Below are 14211 nucleotides of genomic sequence, written 5' to 3'. Positions count from 1 at the left end.
TATTCCAGATAAGAGCAATAACAAGAGTTCTATTAAGATGTACTATACATTTCATATGAAAAACTAGAGGGGGTAAATCAACTGAAGCTGTGACATAGGGAAATAGAGAAAACAACCAAAGCTCTAACATCATCTCTTTCTCACTCCATAAATTCTATTTAAATATGGGAAGAGAATACAGTTGATAGAGGTTTAACCTACAAAGGGGCTATTATGATGCTGCATTCATTGAGAAATGTCCAGTTCAGTTTAAAGAGAGGGTTGAAGCATTCTGAGGTTTCAAGAGAAACTTCCATAGCATGCTTATTACTGATTGGGAGATAGAGGTGAAACTTAATTTTTCATGATTCTGTTTTATGTCAGCCTCATAATTAATAACCATCTAACTGGTCCAATGAGAAATGGAAATATCTGATGGATCTAAGCAGTTAAGTTACCACTACATGCAACACTAGTTTATTCTCAAAATGTGTAATCTAGTATACTAAAGTCAGACAGACTGCCAGGTGTTTAAAATCGAAAGTAAAATTGTTGGTAATGTGTGCATGGAAGCACAGCATAGTCAAAGGAGGCCCGTTAGCAATGCAAACACAGATAAGATGCTAAATCTGAATTACAAGTCTTTGCCTGAGTATATTGGTTTTGTATTCTTGAATGAAGTATCTTCATTGTTTGCTTCTTTTTCATGGGATGTTAAACATTCAGAACAATTTATGAAGCCATAAACCTGAAAGATTTCTTTTTCAGCTTAAGCCAAGTCAAAGCAATCTTTATTTTTATTTGTCTGGTCCATACCACTAAAATCAGTTTATCATTGACTGAAGTGACCATAGTTATTCCCTCTGGGTAACATTATAATGATCCTTTTTATTTTTATTTCCTACTTTACTGTTTTGCTAAAATCAATATTTGAGGCTTCATTAAATTGACAGCTAAATCTGAAATGTGTTTGCTATCGTTCAAAATGCAAATGACTATTTGGTGCTTTTAGTTTCAAAAAAAGTAAACATGTCAGGGATATTATGAATGTATATGTTTATTTTGAAATTTTCTACTCAGCAGGTTCCTTTATTCTTCTGTAGATAAATCTTTTATATAAACATAAATTAGAAAATATTTCTTGATTTAATTTGCTAGCATTATTTTTGAAAAAAGCAAAAAGTAATATTAGAAAATAGTCAATACTGAAGATATATGAATTACTTTTTTTTTTTTAACAGAGTCATGCACATTTCCTGAATTTGCTCTCACCTTCCCTGATATTTATGTGAATTTGATCAAGGAATTTTAAGAATACAAGGTGAGAATTTGCCTTATTTGTTACCACACAGCTTGGTTCTGTCATTTTCCATGTTAATAGGATTTTGTGACTGACTGACCTTGTTAATACAGCAATATGTTTTTTGCCATATCATCAGTAGCAATCTTCATAGGAAAAAGTAGAATTAAAAAAAAAAAATTAAAACACGGTTCATTTCACTCCATTTTTTCCCCTCTTACTTTAACAAAAGCAAACAAATTCCATTATGTCTTAATGCAACAACCACCATAAAAAAAAAGCTATTTTGAATGTTGAAAATATAACATGTTGAAATAGAAGGCTAAAAACCTGCTGTCTGACAACACAATCAGATGTAGACGTCTGGATCTTTGGCAAATGTTAAAAAAAAAAAAGTGACATATTTTCTATCAGACATAGAAAAATGGAATTAGGTGACCTCTAAAAGAACTCTAAAGATCACTACCAAAAATGAGTTGTATTAAGATGACTAAAAGTCTTTTTCTTTCTTCTTTAAATCTTTGAACCCATGTGACATTATGTCAGTTTCTGTTAATCCTACACTCTCACATCAGCGAATTCTGGTTCCATGACTTAGTATTAAAGAGGTTGCCTCTTAAACAAAATGTGTGCAAAAGCAGACACTTTGCTAAAGGGCAATCAGGAATCCCAGTAATGTAGCCTCAGGGGCAGCTAAGAATTTTGGCTCTTCAAAGAGGTCATTTATCATTACTGGGAATGTTCAACAGGTATTTCACTTGCTGATCTCTGATTTACCCATTCTTCATCACCAGATCCCTATGCAGGTGCCAATATTTCATTTCTACAAATGAAATATTTTCCTCTCACTTCTACTCTTTTAGGTAATTCACTATTTGTCAGAACTCATTCATTTCTCCATCCAAAGGGTTTTTTTTTTTTTATCTTCTCTAGCATCCTTAAGTTAACCTTATCTTCAATTCCCACTCTGCTCATGCAGCCTCATTATTTGTGCCATCCTTTCTTCTCCACCTTTTTTTTTCTTAAAGTATAATTGACACACTGTTAAATTATTTTCAGGTGTACAACAAAGAGATTCAACAACTGTATACATTACATTATGCTCACCACAGGTGTAGCTTCCATCTGTCACCATACAACACTATTACAATACCAATTGGCTATACTTCCTATGCTGTACCTTTCATCCCAACGATGCGTTCATCCCATGGCTGAAAGCCTGTATCTCCCTCTGCCCCCAGCACCCACCAGTTTATTCAGGGTTTTTATGGGTCTGTTTCTGATTTTTGGGGGGTTTGTTTATTTAGGTTCCACATGGAAGTGAAATCATGTGATACTTGTCTTTCTCTGACTTAATTAATCTAGCATAATATCCTCTAGATCCTTTCTTGTTGTCACAAATGGCAAGATCTTCATTCTTTATCATGGCTGATTAATATTCTGATGTATATGTACACCACATCTTCTTTCTCCATCAATCAGAGGACATTTAGGTTGCTTCTATAACACAGCACTTGTACATTGTACTGCATAAAACATAGGGGTGCATAGGTTTATTTAAATTAATTATTTTATTTTGGTAAATACCATCCTTTTGTCCTCAGAATAAATCCCACTTTATTATAGTAAACGATCCTACATTGTTGATTGTCCTTTGCTAATATTTTGTTGAGAGCTTTTATATCTATGCTCATTGAGGATAGTTGCCTGTAGCTTTTTTTGTAGTGGCTTTGGTTTTGTATCAGGATAATACTGGTCTCATAGAATGTGAGAATACTTGGAAGCTTTCCTTCCTTTTCTATTTTCTAGAATAAAGGAATAGCTATTAAGGAGAATAGCTTAAGGGGAATAATTTATGAAGAATAGCTATTAACTCTTCTCTGTTTTGTAGCAGTCACAGGTAAAGGCATCTTGTCCTGCACTTTGGCGGAAATTTTTGATTACTGATTCAATTTTGTCACTAGTAATCATTTTATTTGGATTATTTATTTCTTCTTGATTCAGTTTTGGAAGATTGTGTTTCTAGGAATTTATCAATTTCTTCTAAGTTGTCTAATTTGTTGGCATATAGTTTTTCATGTAGTCCCTTATAATCTTTTGTATTTCTACAGTGTCCATTGTTACTCTCTGCTTTCATTTTTTATTGTGTTATATGGGTCCTTTTTTTTTCCCTGAATTAGTCTGGCTAAAGGTTTATCAATTTTTTTAAGGATTTTATTTGTTCATCAGAGACACACAGAGAGAGGCAGAGACACAGGCAGAGGGAGAAGCAGGCTCCATCCAGGGAGCCTGATATGGGATTCAATCCCGGGTCTCCAGGATCATGCCCTGGGCCAAAGGCAGGCGCCAAACTGCTGAGCCACCCAGGCATCCCAATTTTGTTTTTGTTTTTGTTTGTTTTTTTTTTAAAGAACCAGCTCTTGTTTTTTTTTTTTCTTTTTGTTTTGTTTTGTTTTTTATCTTGTCTCTATTTTATTTATTTCCACTCTGAAATTTACTATTTCCATCCTCTTATTAACTTTAGGCTTTGTTTATTCTTCTTTTTCTAGTTACTTCAGGTGTAATTTTAGATGGTTTGATACTTTTGCTTTTTTGAGGTAGGAATTTATTGCTATAAACTTCCCTCTTAGAAGTGTTATTGCTGCATCCCAAAGATTTTGAAGCACTGTGTTTCCATTTTGTCTCCATGTATTTTTAAATTTCCTCTTTGACCCATGGGTTGTTTAGCCTTTATGTGTTTTTATCAGTTTTTTTTTTTTTATTGCAATTGATTTTTAGTTTCATACTACTGTGGTCAGGAAAGATGCCTGATGTTTCAACCATCTTAAATTTATTAAGATTTATTTTGTGGCCTAATATGATCTATCTTAGAGAGTGTTCCATGTACTCTTGAAAAGAATGCATATTCTGTTTTAGGATGGAATGTTCTTTTTTTTTTTTAATTTTTTTTTTAATTTTTATTTATTTATGATAGTCACAGAGAGAGAGAGAGAGAGAGAGGCGCAGAGACACAGGCAGAGGGAGAAGCAGGCTCCATGCACCTGAAGCCCGACGTGGGATTCGATCCCGGGTCTCCAGGATCACGCCCTGGGCCAAAGGCAGGCGCCAAACCGCTGCGCCACCCAGGGATCCCTAGGATGGAATGTTCTATAGTGATCTGTTAAGACTATTTGGTCTAATGTGTCATTCAAAGACACCGTTTCCTCATTGATTTTGTGTCTGGCTAATCTATCCATTGATGTAAGTGAGGTGTGAAAGTACTCTACTATTATTGTATTACTATCAATTCTCCCTTTATGTTTGTTAATATTTGCTTTATGTATCAAGAGGCTCCAATGTTAAGTGTGTAGCTATTTAAAATTACTACATCCTCTTGCTGGATTGATCCCTCCTTCATTACGTAAGTTCTTTCTTTGTCTCTTGCTACAGTCTTTGTTTTAAAGTCTATTATTTCTGATGTAGCATTGATACCCTGGCTATATGTGTCTTTAGGTCTAAAGTGAGTCTCTTGTAGGGAGCCTATAGATGGTCTTGGGTTTTGTTTTTGTTTTTGTTTTTTTATCCAATTTGTCACCTTTTGTCTTTTGATTGGAGTGTTTAGTCCATATATATCTAAAGTAGTTATTGATAGGTATGTATTTATTGCCATTTCGTTCATTAGTTTCTGGTTGTTTTGTAGTTCTTCTCTCTTCCTTATTATCCTGCTCTTTTTCATTATGATTGACTTTCTTTAGTATTATTTTTTTTTAAGATTTTATTTATTTATTCATGAGAGACACAGAGAGAGAGAGAGAGGCAGAGACACAGGCAGAGGGAGAAGCAGGCTCCATGAAAGGAGCCTGACGTGGGACTTGATCCCAGGTCTCCAGGATCATGCCCTGGGCTGAAGTCGGTGCTAAACCACTGAGCCACTGGGGCTGCCCTCTTTAGTGTTATTTTAATGCTATCTTAAATGACTTTCTCTCTTTTTTGAGTATCTATTATTGGTCCTCCATTACCATGAGGTTCACATATAACATCCTAAGTATTTAGTGGTCTATATTAAGTGCATGGTCACTTAAGTTGAAATACATTCTAAAAGCACTTCATTTTTACTCCCCCTCTTCATGTTCTATGTATATGTTGTCATGTTTTACATATTTTTATTATTTAAAATTATTACATAGATACAATTGATTTTACTGCTTTTGTCTTTTAACCTTCATACTAGATTTATAGGTGATTCCTACCTTTACTGTACATTTTCTTTACTCAGGAGATTTTTTTCTTTCATAATTTTCTTCTAATTAAGGCCTTTTCATTTCTGTTTTTTTCCTGAGGTTTTATCTTCTTTCATTTTGAGCATATTCCTGTCTCTTCATTTTGATTTTTGTGTGTCTCTACGAATTAGACAGAGCAGCTACTTCTCCAAAACTTGGAGGAATAGTCTTATATGTGCCTGGTTACTCTGGCTGATGGGAACTGAAGAAGGCACACACTGGGGGAGTGGGGGCGTACCAGGTTATTCTGTACTGGAATGTCCTGGCAAGTCATCTAGAATGAAAGTGAGATGGGTCTGAAATGTTTCAGAGTGCTTTGTACCTGTGTCACCTTGATGAGGTGGCTGGAGCCATGAGTGCTGACCAAGGGATCCCACTGTGCATTACAGTAGTGTGGGCTAGGAGTTACAGTAGTGAGGGCTAGGAATCCAGGGCTCACTGAAGCAGTAGGCCTACCTCTTCTACACTATCAAGGTGGTGGTGAAATGTAAATTAGGACATTTACTAACCCCTCCAATCTGGAGTTCCCAATTCTCACCTGCCATTTGGTGGAGTTCTAGTTGCTCTTTAAACCATAGCTTTTTTTTCCTGTGCCCCTGTATCATCCCTGCATGCTACAGTTCTCATTATCAGAGGTTGGGTTCCCTCTGTTACCATGTCTCTCTTGCCATTCTATATGTGGTCTATTTTTGTTGTGCAAAGTCTGTTCAGTCATATGTCAGTTCTTCTTCAAGAAGAATTTCTCTCTAGACAAGTGTATATTTGGTGTGTCCATAGTGGGCATGAGTTCAGGGTCTTCCTACAACCCTAGAAATACCCACCTTGGCTTTGTTGATGCTCACTTAGGCTTCCACAGTTTCCTTTTCCTCTCAGAGCAGTTGCTCCATAATGCCCAAGTGGTGGATAGCTATTCACGGTAACAGCAAAACCTGAATATGTTTGCCTAAAGGAGAATGATGTACCAGATACCATTCTGCTAAAAGATTCCAAAATTTGTTTTGGAAGACTTATGCTTAATTTATTTTTCGTTTGCTCCTTTAAGTGGGCAGGCCTTAAGTGTCTCAGTGTAATGACCATGAGGCTAACATAGATCACTTCTATTTTATGAGATCATGAAGGGCATGCAGGATTAGTCTGTTAGGTCTGCCTTAAACAACAGAAATTTATTGCCTCAGAGTCCTGGAGGCTAGAAATCTGAAATTGAGGTGTCAAGAGGGTAGGTTCCTTCCAGTGTTCCTTCTCTGTCTCTTTATATCATCTTCTTTTATGTGTGTCTCTAATGGACTGAATTTTGCTCCCTACCAATTCTTATGTTTAAACTCTAACCCACAGGGTAATTTTATTTGGAGATAGGCCCTATAAGGAGGTAATTAAGGTTAAATGAGGTCATAAGGATAGAGCCTTAATCTGATAGGATGGTGTCCTTACAAGAAAAGATCTCTTTCTCTGCATGTATAAAGAAGAAAAGCTGTGTGAGGGCAATGAGAAGATGGCCATCTACAAGCTAGTAGAAGTATCATCAGACAACAAGCTTGATATAGCACCTAGGTCTTCAATTTTTAGACTACAGAATTGTAAGAAGATAAATTTCAGTTGTTTACTCAGTTTCTGATATTTTATTATGGTAGCCCAAGCAAACTGAAGAGTGTCCAAATTTCCCTTTGTAATAATGACACCAGTCATATTGGATTAGGGTTCATCCTAATGCTCTCATTTTAACCGTAAAGACTCTATAGCCAAATAATGTTCCCTTCTGAGGTACTTTTGGGGGTTAGGATTGGGGAGCACAATTTAGTCCGTAACACACACCAAACCTGAAGCATACCTCTAACTCTTTCGGTTGGAATCTAAGACTACTGAGAAGATCTCGGCCATATTGACCTGGATCATATGAAAAGACACCACCAAAAGCCTAATTTGAAAATCTATATTAACAATACCAGTACCCAACATATTTCTTCTCATTTTACAAAAAGTGTTAACATTTCCACAGCCAGGTGATAGGCACTACCTTAACCTCCAACATGGAAACTGATGAGTAAGTATCAATAAATAAATGAGTGAGTCTCATGAGTAATGAAAATCCCTTCTCTGTAGACAGGAGATTACTCTCAGCAGTGTGAAGGGTGGGATTGAGTTACACTGGAATTTCCAGCTCTGTAAAATCCAAAACAAAGGACTTTGGCTCTGATGTTTTCCATTCAAAGATTGTATCAATTGGCACTCTTGCCAGTTCCTTATGATATAACACAATTCCTCTTAAGCCACAGTATCTTCACACAGAACATGGATTCTCAATGGAAGCAATACATCACGCAACAGCATCCCTAAGGGAGGAAGGTGTTAAAAAGATTACCATTTTTTTATGTTTAAAGCATAGATGAATATATAGCACAAAACAGATATACAGTATATCTATGGTTTGAAAAACACAGCATTTACAGTCTTTTAGCAATGGCTCATTTCATTTTTTTATTTTTTAAAGATTTTATTTATTTATTCATGAGAGACACAGAGGGAGAAGCAGGCTGCAGGACTCCATCTGCAGACCTAGGATCACTCCCTGAGCCAAAAGCAGATGCTCAACCACTGAGCCACCCAGGTATCCCACAGTGGCTCCTTTTAAACATCAACTTTGAACCCCCAAACACCTGCCCCCTCCCTCACTCATCTTATATAGCCTGTGTCCTGTTCTGGTCCCTTTTTTCTCACTTTCTTTATTAAAACTGAATTTTATGAAGGAAGTCACTTTACTGTATATATGTTATATAAAATTAATGATAGATGGTAGGATAAACTGGAAGTTAGGAAAACAAATCTAAAATTTTAGAACTCACCCCCAATGGTACATGAGTTTGAGAAGAAACTATGTTATATTTCAGTATTAGAAAAAGGATTGGTTTTTATAATTTCCTATGCTAATAGCTTTAATATCATGTATACATCATTATGTTTTAATGTGTTATATATATTATGTATTCTACATATTAAAATAATATTGTAAATATTTTAATTAAGTCAATGACGTTTGTGATATGCCCATGGAAAAGCAAATCTACAAGGCCTTTCAACATCTTCATTGAAAATATTACAAAACTTGAATACCCTTCACTACTGCCATTTATTCCTAGGAAGGAAGCAAATTAATATCCAACTCCAAGCAGGTATAACAATGTTTATAGATTTCAGTAAAATTGCCAAAATTTTAGCAAGGTCATGTCCTTTCTTTTTAGGTTTTGACTTTTTTCTCTGAAAAGTATCTCAATAACTCTTTAAGCACTCCATTTGTTAGGTTTATTATTATTTTTTCTTTAATGGAAATAGGTTTCTGACTTCTCACAAACAAGACTTAGACTTAATTATGATTGAGGCTAACTGGCTTGATTCCTAAGAAGCAGAGACTGTGGCTTTTAAAAAAAATCTGAATGGTTCATCATGAGCCACTCTGTCTGTCAGCTGTCACTTGGCCTAGGAATGAGCAGTGAGTAAGGTGGTTTAAAGCTCAGATGCTGTGGCAACTGCATCTGTCTTCCCAGGCAGCTCTAATCCTGCCTGGTCCACTGGCTCTGCCTTTATGAGTTCTTTTGATTGATAATTGAGAGAATAAATCTTTGAAGGACTTATAGGAATGCAAAAATACATATATTAAGATTTCAGTAATAAAATACCTATCAAAGTATTTTATGCAGTCTCCTTTCAGGTCTTGGCCTTTTAGGGCATTGTGCTAGGATTAAATTGGGAATTAGGATTCAATTATACAGTTTTTGTTTTTCTGAGATTAGGCAATTTCAAATTTTTCTTTCTTAATGTGTTTTTCTTTTTCTTTTCAAATTTTTATTTTCAATCCCAGACTAGGAGTTATTTATTTGGGGTAGGGACTGAGTGGGGGGAGGAGTAATATCACAGCCTTAAGTAGAAATTATTTCTATATAAGTGCAAAACTATAGGGAAAATTCAAAAGATTAGTCTGAGAAACATATGGTCTAGAACAAAAAAGTTATTTAACCTGGAGAAAAAAAAAAGACTTATTGATTTCTTCAGAATAGGGCTTTCATTAATTAAACACTCTTGCTCTAAACAGCTCCTGGAAAAGGAGGCAGGAGGACCTCTAGAGGCTTGGGGTCAGGGTTTGAGCAGACCCTCCAATTTCCTAAGTCAGGTTACAAACTTATCTGAACTAATTTCTCATGTTTTCCTTACATGATTCCCCTACCTTACAAGAGATAGTTTTACTCGAGTCCCCATTAATATCAAGCTTAATAGTAATAACAATATTGACAGTAACCATGATTTGCTGAGCACCCCCTATGTGCCAACAACTGTTCTAAGCAATTCATACTTACTAATTCTCATTCTTAAGAAACCAAGGCTCAAGAGGAGTCAGACACACTGCGTAGGATCAAAAGCTAAGTGGCAGGACTTGAAATCTTATCTAATTGTATCCACAGTCCATGTTTCGTCTGCTCCCCCTCTAAGTGACAATATGATGGAGGAGTAGTGTTAAGTACAAAGATGTTAATAGCAGAATGATTTATAATAATGTGAGCTTATTCAAAGGTATAATTATGTATGAATTATTGAAGGAAACTATGGTTGATGTTCTTGATGAAATAAAATAAATGCATAATTAATGTAGAAAATGCTTATTATTGTAATGTTAAATTTAAAAAATCCACATGATACAGACTTGATTGAAACCATGCTTTTAAAATGCCCAGATTAAATCTGGAATCAACTCTACAAAAACATCCTTAGTGGCTGGGAGGGAATGGTCTAATGAGAAGTAATTTTTCTTGTTCTATCTAAAAGGTATTTATATCTTCTTTAATAAGAATGTATTATTCTTACTTTCCTTGCTTAATAAATATCTTTATTTATTCCTAACAGGGATTATTTGCAGCCTAAAGTTAAATCCTGCCATAAAAAAATCATCCTGTCCAGGTTCTTTTTCTGCCCGCTTCCTGACCTCTCCTGTCTGTCGAGCTTTCCTCTGTGTGTCAGTGCTTACCAACAGTCTCGTTTTCTCTAAGATCTTTGTTCTGGCTTCCTTTTCTCATGGTAATTTTTTTTTTTTTTTTTTTTTTTTTTGCCTTGACACACTTATGGCTTTTGAAATTGTTCCATTTCTGTTTCAAGCATGTTTTATTTCCTAAGGTATAATTCAGTGTCTTATGAACCTCAATAATGTGCCAATGGTTTAATTAGTAGAAGCCTTAAGACTGTTCTTCCTAGGAGAGGAGTCACACTTGTCTCCCTCTCTTTTGAGTCAAAAACAAGAGAATCAGGCCTAGCATTCACATGAAAAAGGAGATTTGTTGCTATCAAATATTTAGTACCATTAAAAGCTATATACACCAGAGTAAGTGACCAAATGGCACTTAGGATTTACCACATGGGAGAGTGTTACTAATAATTTGGCTTAATGGATATAGCTTTTGGTGAAGGCCATAATTATACCAAAATGTTATCTGAAGAGTGAGTTTTTATTTCTAGAATTACGTGATGTTCTACTCCTTGAAACAAACCAAAAGGGATTCCCCCCTCTGAACAAAAGTGCAATTTACAATAATTTCTAAACCACAGTATTTGTGAATAACATGGAGCTTTATGAAAAATAAAGAGAGCCCTCCCAGGAAAGATGATTTTGCCTAATGTAGGTACCTCTGAAGATCAACATGAGATGATCTAAAAACTTAAGAACATAAGCTTAAGCCCTTTCAAAATTGCATATCTCTCAAACTTTATTTCCTTTCATTTACTTCTCTATGAGAAAATAAAACCAGCTTTTCAGCCCTATACATATATCAAAAAATACTTGAAAACTGATACTGTTTTATCCATCTCAGTGTCTGCTAGCAACTGGAATTGTACTTATTACATAGCAAATACCCAATAAATACTCACTGCATGTATAAATGCATAAATGTTTATCTTCTACTGACCCATGTAGGTAAGTCTTGAGCCTCAGCACAAACTCAAAGTGCAGAAGAAGATTTTCCTCTAGAAACAAAAAACATTGACAAGTTCAGTGTATCTTGCAAGATCTATCAGGTAATTTCATATTTCTTTTATGTCCAAATACTGACTGACCATCTCATTTAGCTTTAAGAATGTTATGACTGAGAGCCAGTTCCATTCCCTTAACCTGATAGATAATAAATAAGATCATTTATTTAAACATCTGCAGGGAAAATGGACAAGTATGGGGAGAAATGTGTGCTTTAATTTTAGACTATTTAATTGTTCTAGTATTTCATGGCATGAAATACTGAGTTTCTGAATCGCAGGGCAAGAACTCACTGGATTAAGTTGAGAGAACTCTCACAATATGAGTTAGCTTTCCATACTTTCTCATTCACAGGGAACAAGTCAGCCTGAAGACTGATTTTTTTTTTTATTTGGAAAATATCTTTCCTATAGTTTAAAAAACAACCATTTACTAAGTTTCAAACTTAGAGAAAAGATCAGGGTTAGACAAGAGTGATCTTATAATTTACCATCCAAATTTGGATACTTTTGTTCTAGAAAATCTAAGTAGAACTGAATGGAAAAGTGGGTATAAACAGGGACTTTGCTGAGAAAATCCATGTGTAGTCACCATATCAGGCACAACCACTGACTCTTTGTATGACCTGAGGCAAATTATCATTATGTTCTATATTTTGCTTCAGCAGGGGGAATTAATTTATGTCTTTAGTAACACTTGAACACCTACTCTGTTCAGCCTTTTCTTTTGTCATGCCTTTTCTTTTGTCAAGGTGAAAATAAAACCATTTTAAGTTCAGGATTCTAATTTCAGAAAAATTATCATCAGGTAATCGAGTAAATGAGAGCAAGTCCTACACATTAAAACCATGTCATTCCCAGAAGAAGGGAACCCAGCCAAAGGAGATCAACAAGGGCAATGCAGAAATCAAAAGACTAAAGAATTTTAAATAATAGGGAAAGTCAAGAGTATTAGAAATGACTTGTGTATTAATTATTACAGTGGAATGAAATTACAACAGAAGTATGTCTCTTCTAGTTGTACTCTTGTTTAAACTTTCTACTGTTTTAGAACAACATAGGAAGATAACTGTTTTCATGATAATGAATCTCAAACTCTTCTCAAAATCATTGACTTTGATAATGCAGTGTAATGGGTATTTGTTATTCTTTTTATCTAAATTCCTTCCTCTGTTTGGGACTCTTTGTCTTAGGAAGCTAGGTCCCACATGCCATTACAGAAGAGGAAAATCTCAGATACTCTCTTCTCCATCTTCTCTTGCAGCTAGGACATGATCCATGATCCATATTTCATCAGACATTTACATCAACCCACGTAGACCCAGGAGTTAATGATGTCAAGAATCAGAAACCTTGTAGGAATCTGTCTCTGGAAGCAGAAGTAGTTAGAGCCAGACTGAGTTCCTGGCTCAACAGCTGGGACCATGCAAAATCAGCTGTTTAATGGCAGCAGGAGTAGTTTCCTTGCCAGAGCAGTTTTGTGCTGTGCTGGCTCTGTAGTAATAAAAGCGACAGCTGACACTTACTGAGAGCTAACTTTGTGCCAGGTACTGTCTTAAGAGTTTCTGTTTGTCCTAGGGTGCAGGGTTTCTCAATCTTAGCACTGTTCACAATTGGGCTGGATAATTCTTTGTGTATGTGTGTGTTGGGGATGGCTGTCCTGTATATTGTAGGGTGTTTAGTAGCATCCTTAGTCTCTACCCACTAGATGCCAGCAGCACCCTACTGGCAATAAAAAAAATGTGATAATAATAATTAAAAAAAAAAAGCCTCTAGACACTGTCAAACACCTCCTAAGGGGCAAAATAGCCCTTTGTTTAGAATCACCACACTAAGTCAGTCATTCAATATTCACAATCATTCCAAGATGCAAGCCCTAAGCTAGATTCTTCAGGCCTCCAAAAGATTCATTTTGATCTCCTTTCAGTAAATCTGGTAATGGGGTCTAGATCAGTTTTTGTCAAAATCTGTTAATTCCAGTTTCTGCCATTTGCAAACTTCAGCCCACCTGCAGGAATTTTCCTTTCCTCTTCATTCTCCCTGGAATCTCAAAATAGTTCCTCCCCTCCCTTGGACAGCAAATCCTGGGTCTTACATAATCAGAACCCTGATGTTAATGAGATATTCCTGCATAGGCGTTAGGACCTTGGGAAAAGGAAGAGATTTTAGTTTCTCCAATCCATTAAGGCCACTTCTAAGCTTAATTAGCTTTCTGGACTGACAATGGGGCCAATGCCTCTGCAGTGCTCATAAATGCATTATCAGTAAAATAGAAGGCTCTATGGTCCCCCTTTAATGAGGCAATTTCATAGCTTATTTTTCCGAACAGTAGGTCAGAGGAAATCTTCCTTGACTGAGATCTCCACTGAAAAGCCTACTTTGTTCTTTGAACCCTCACTTTCTCCTAGGGCAGCACCTTGGTAAGCACCTACTCACCTCTCCGAAAACCTCTTGGTAAGAAATAAAACCAGACCTACTGTGGTAGGCTGGCTATCATGTTACAATACAGTATGCCCAAACATATTCAAAGAACTTTTATTTTTATTAGGGAGGCAGGGCAATGTAGTTAGCTCGGCACGCGGGCTTACAATCCTGCCTCAGCTTTTTCTGCCTGCTTGGCTTTGGGGAGTTCACCTAACTTCTCAGAGTCTTGGTCACTCCATTCTT

The 14211-nt window shown here is 35.9% G+C and overlaps 1 protein-coding gene and 1 long non-coding RNA gene across 17 annotated transcripts in view; one reads left to right on the top strand and one right to left on the bottom strand.

Annotated features, from left to right (window-relative positions):
- LOC144324117 (uncharacterized) overlaps window positions 1-14211 on the bottom strand; it is a 582294-nt gene that overhangs the window by 113734 nt on the left and 454349 nt on the right. For 3 of the 12 annotated variants that reach the window (XR_013389521.1, XM_077915342.1, XM_077915338.1), the window contains 2 exons: window positions 11443-11538; window positions 5034-7865 (listed from right to left, as the gene is read on the bottom strand). The exons of 2 other annotated variants lie outside the window; for them this stretch is intronic. The gene's annotated coding sequence lies outside the window, so the exon portion shown is untranslated. Of the gene's footprint in view, window positions 1-5033; window positions 7866-11442; window positions 11539-14211 lie in introns of those variants that run through there. 7 more of the 12 variants (XR_013389518.1, XR_013389520.1, XR_013389519.1 and 4 more) reach the window with 4 other exon arrangements.
- Window positions 1-14211, top strand: part of LOC144324121 (uncharacterized) — a 218840-nt gene that overhangs the window by 172024 nt on the left and 32605 nt on the right. For 4 of the 5 annotated variants that reach the window (XR_013389530.1, XR_013389528.1, XR_013389531.1 and 1 more), the window contains exons 2-3: window positions 1221-1300; window positions 11489-11589. This is a non-coding gene — a long non-coding RNA (uncharacterized LOC144324121). Of the gene's footprint in view, window positions 1-1220; window positions 1301-11488; window positions 11590-12808; window positions 13052-14211 lie in introns of those variants that run through there. The other variant, XR_013389529.1, reaches the window with a different exon arrangement.

Source organism: Canis aureus, chromosome 11, assembly GCF_053574225.1.
Source record: "Canis aureus isolate CA01 chromosome 11, VMU_Caureus_v.1.0, whole genome shotgun sequence".
Lineage (NCBI taxonomy): Eukaryota > Metazoa > Chordata > Mammalia > Carnivora > Canidae > Canis > Canis aureus.
Note: the sequence above shows the minus strand (reverse complement) of the source record. Positions and strands in the feature narration are given on the sequence as shown.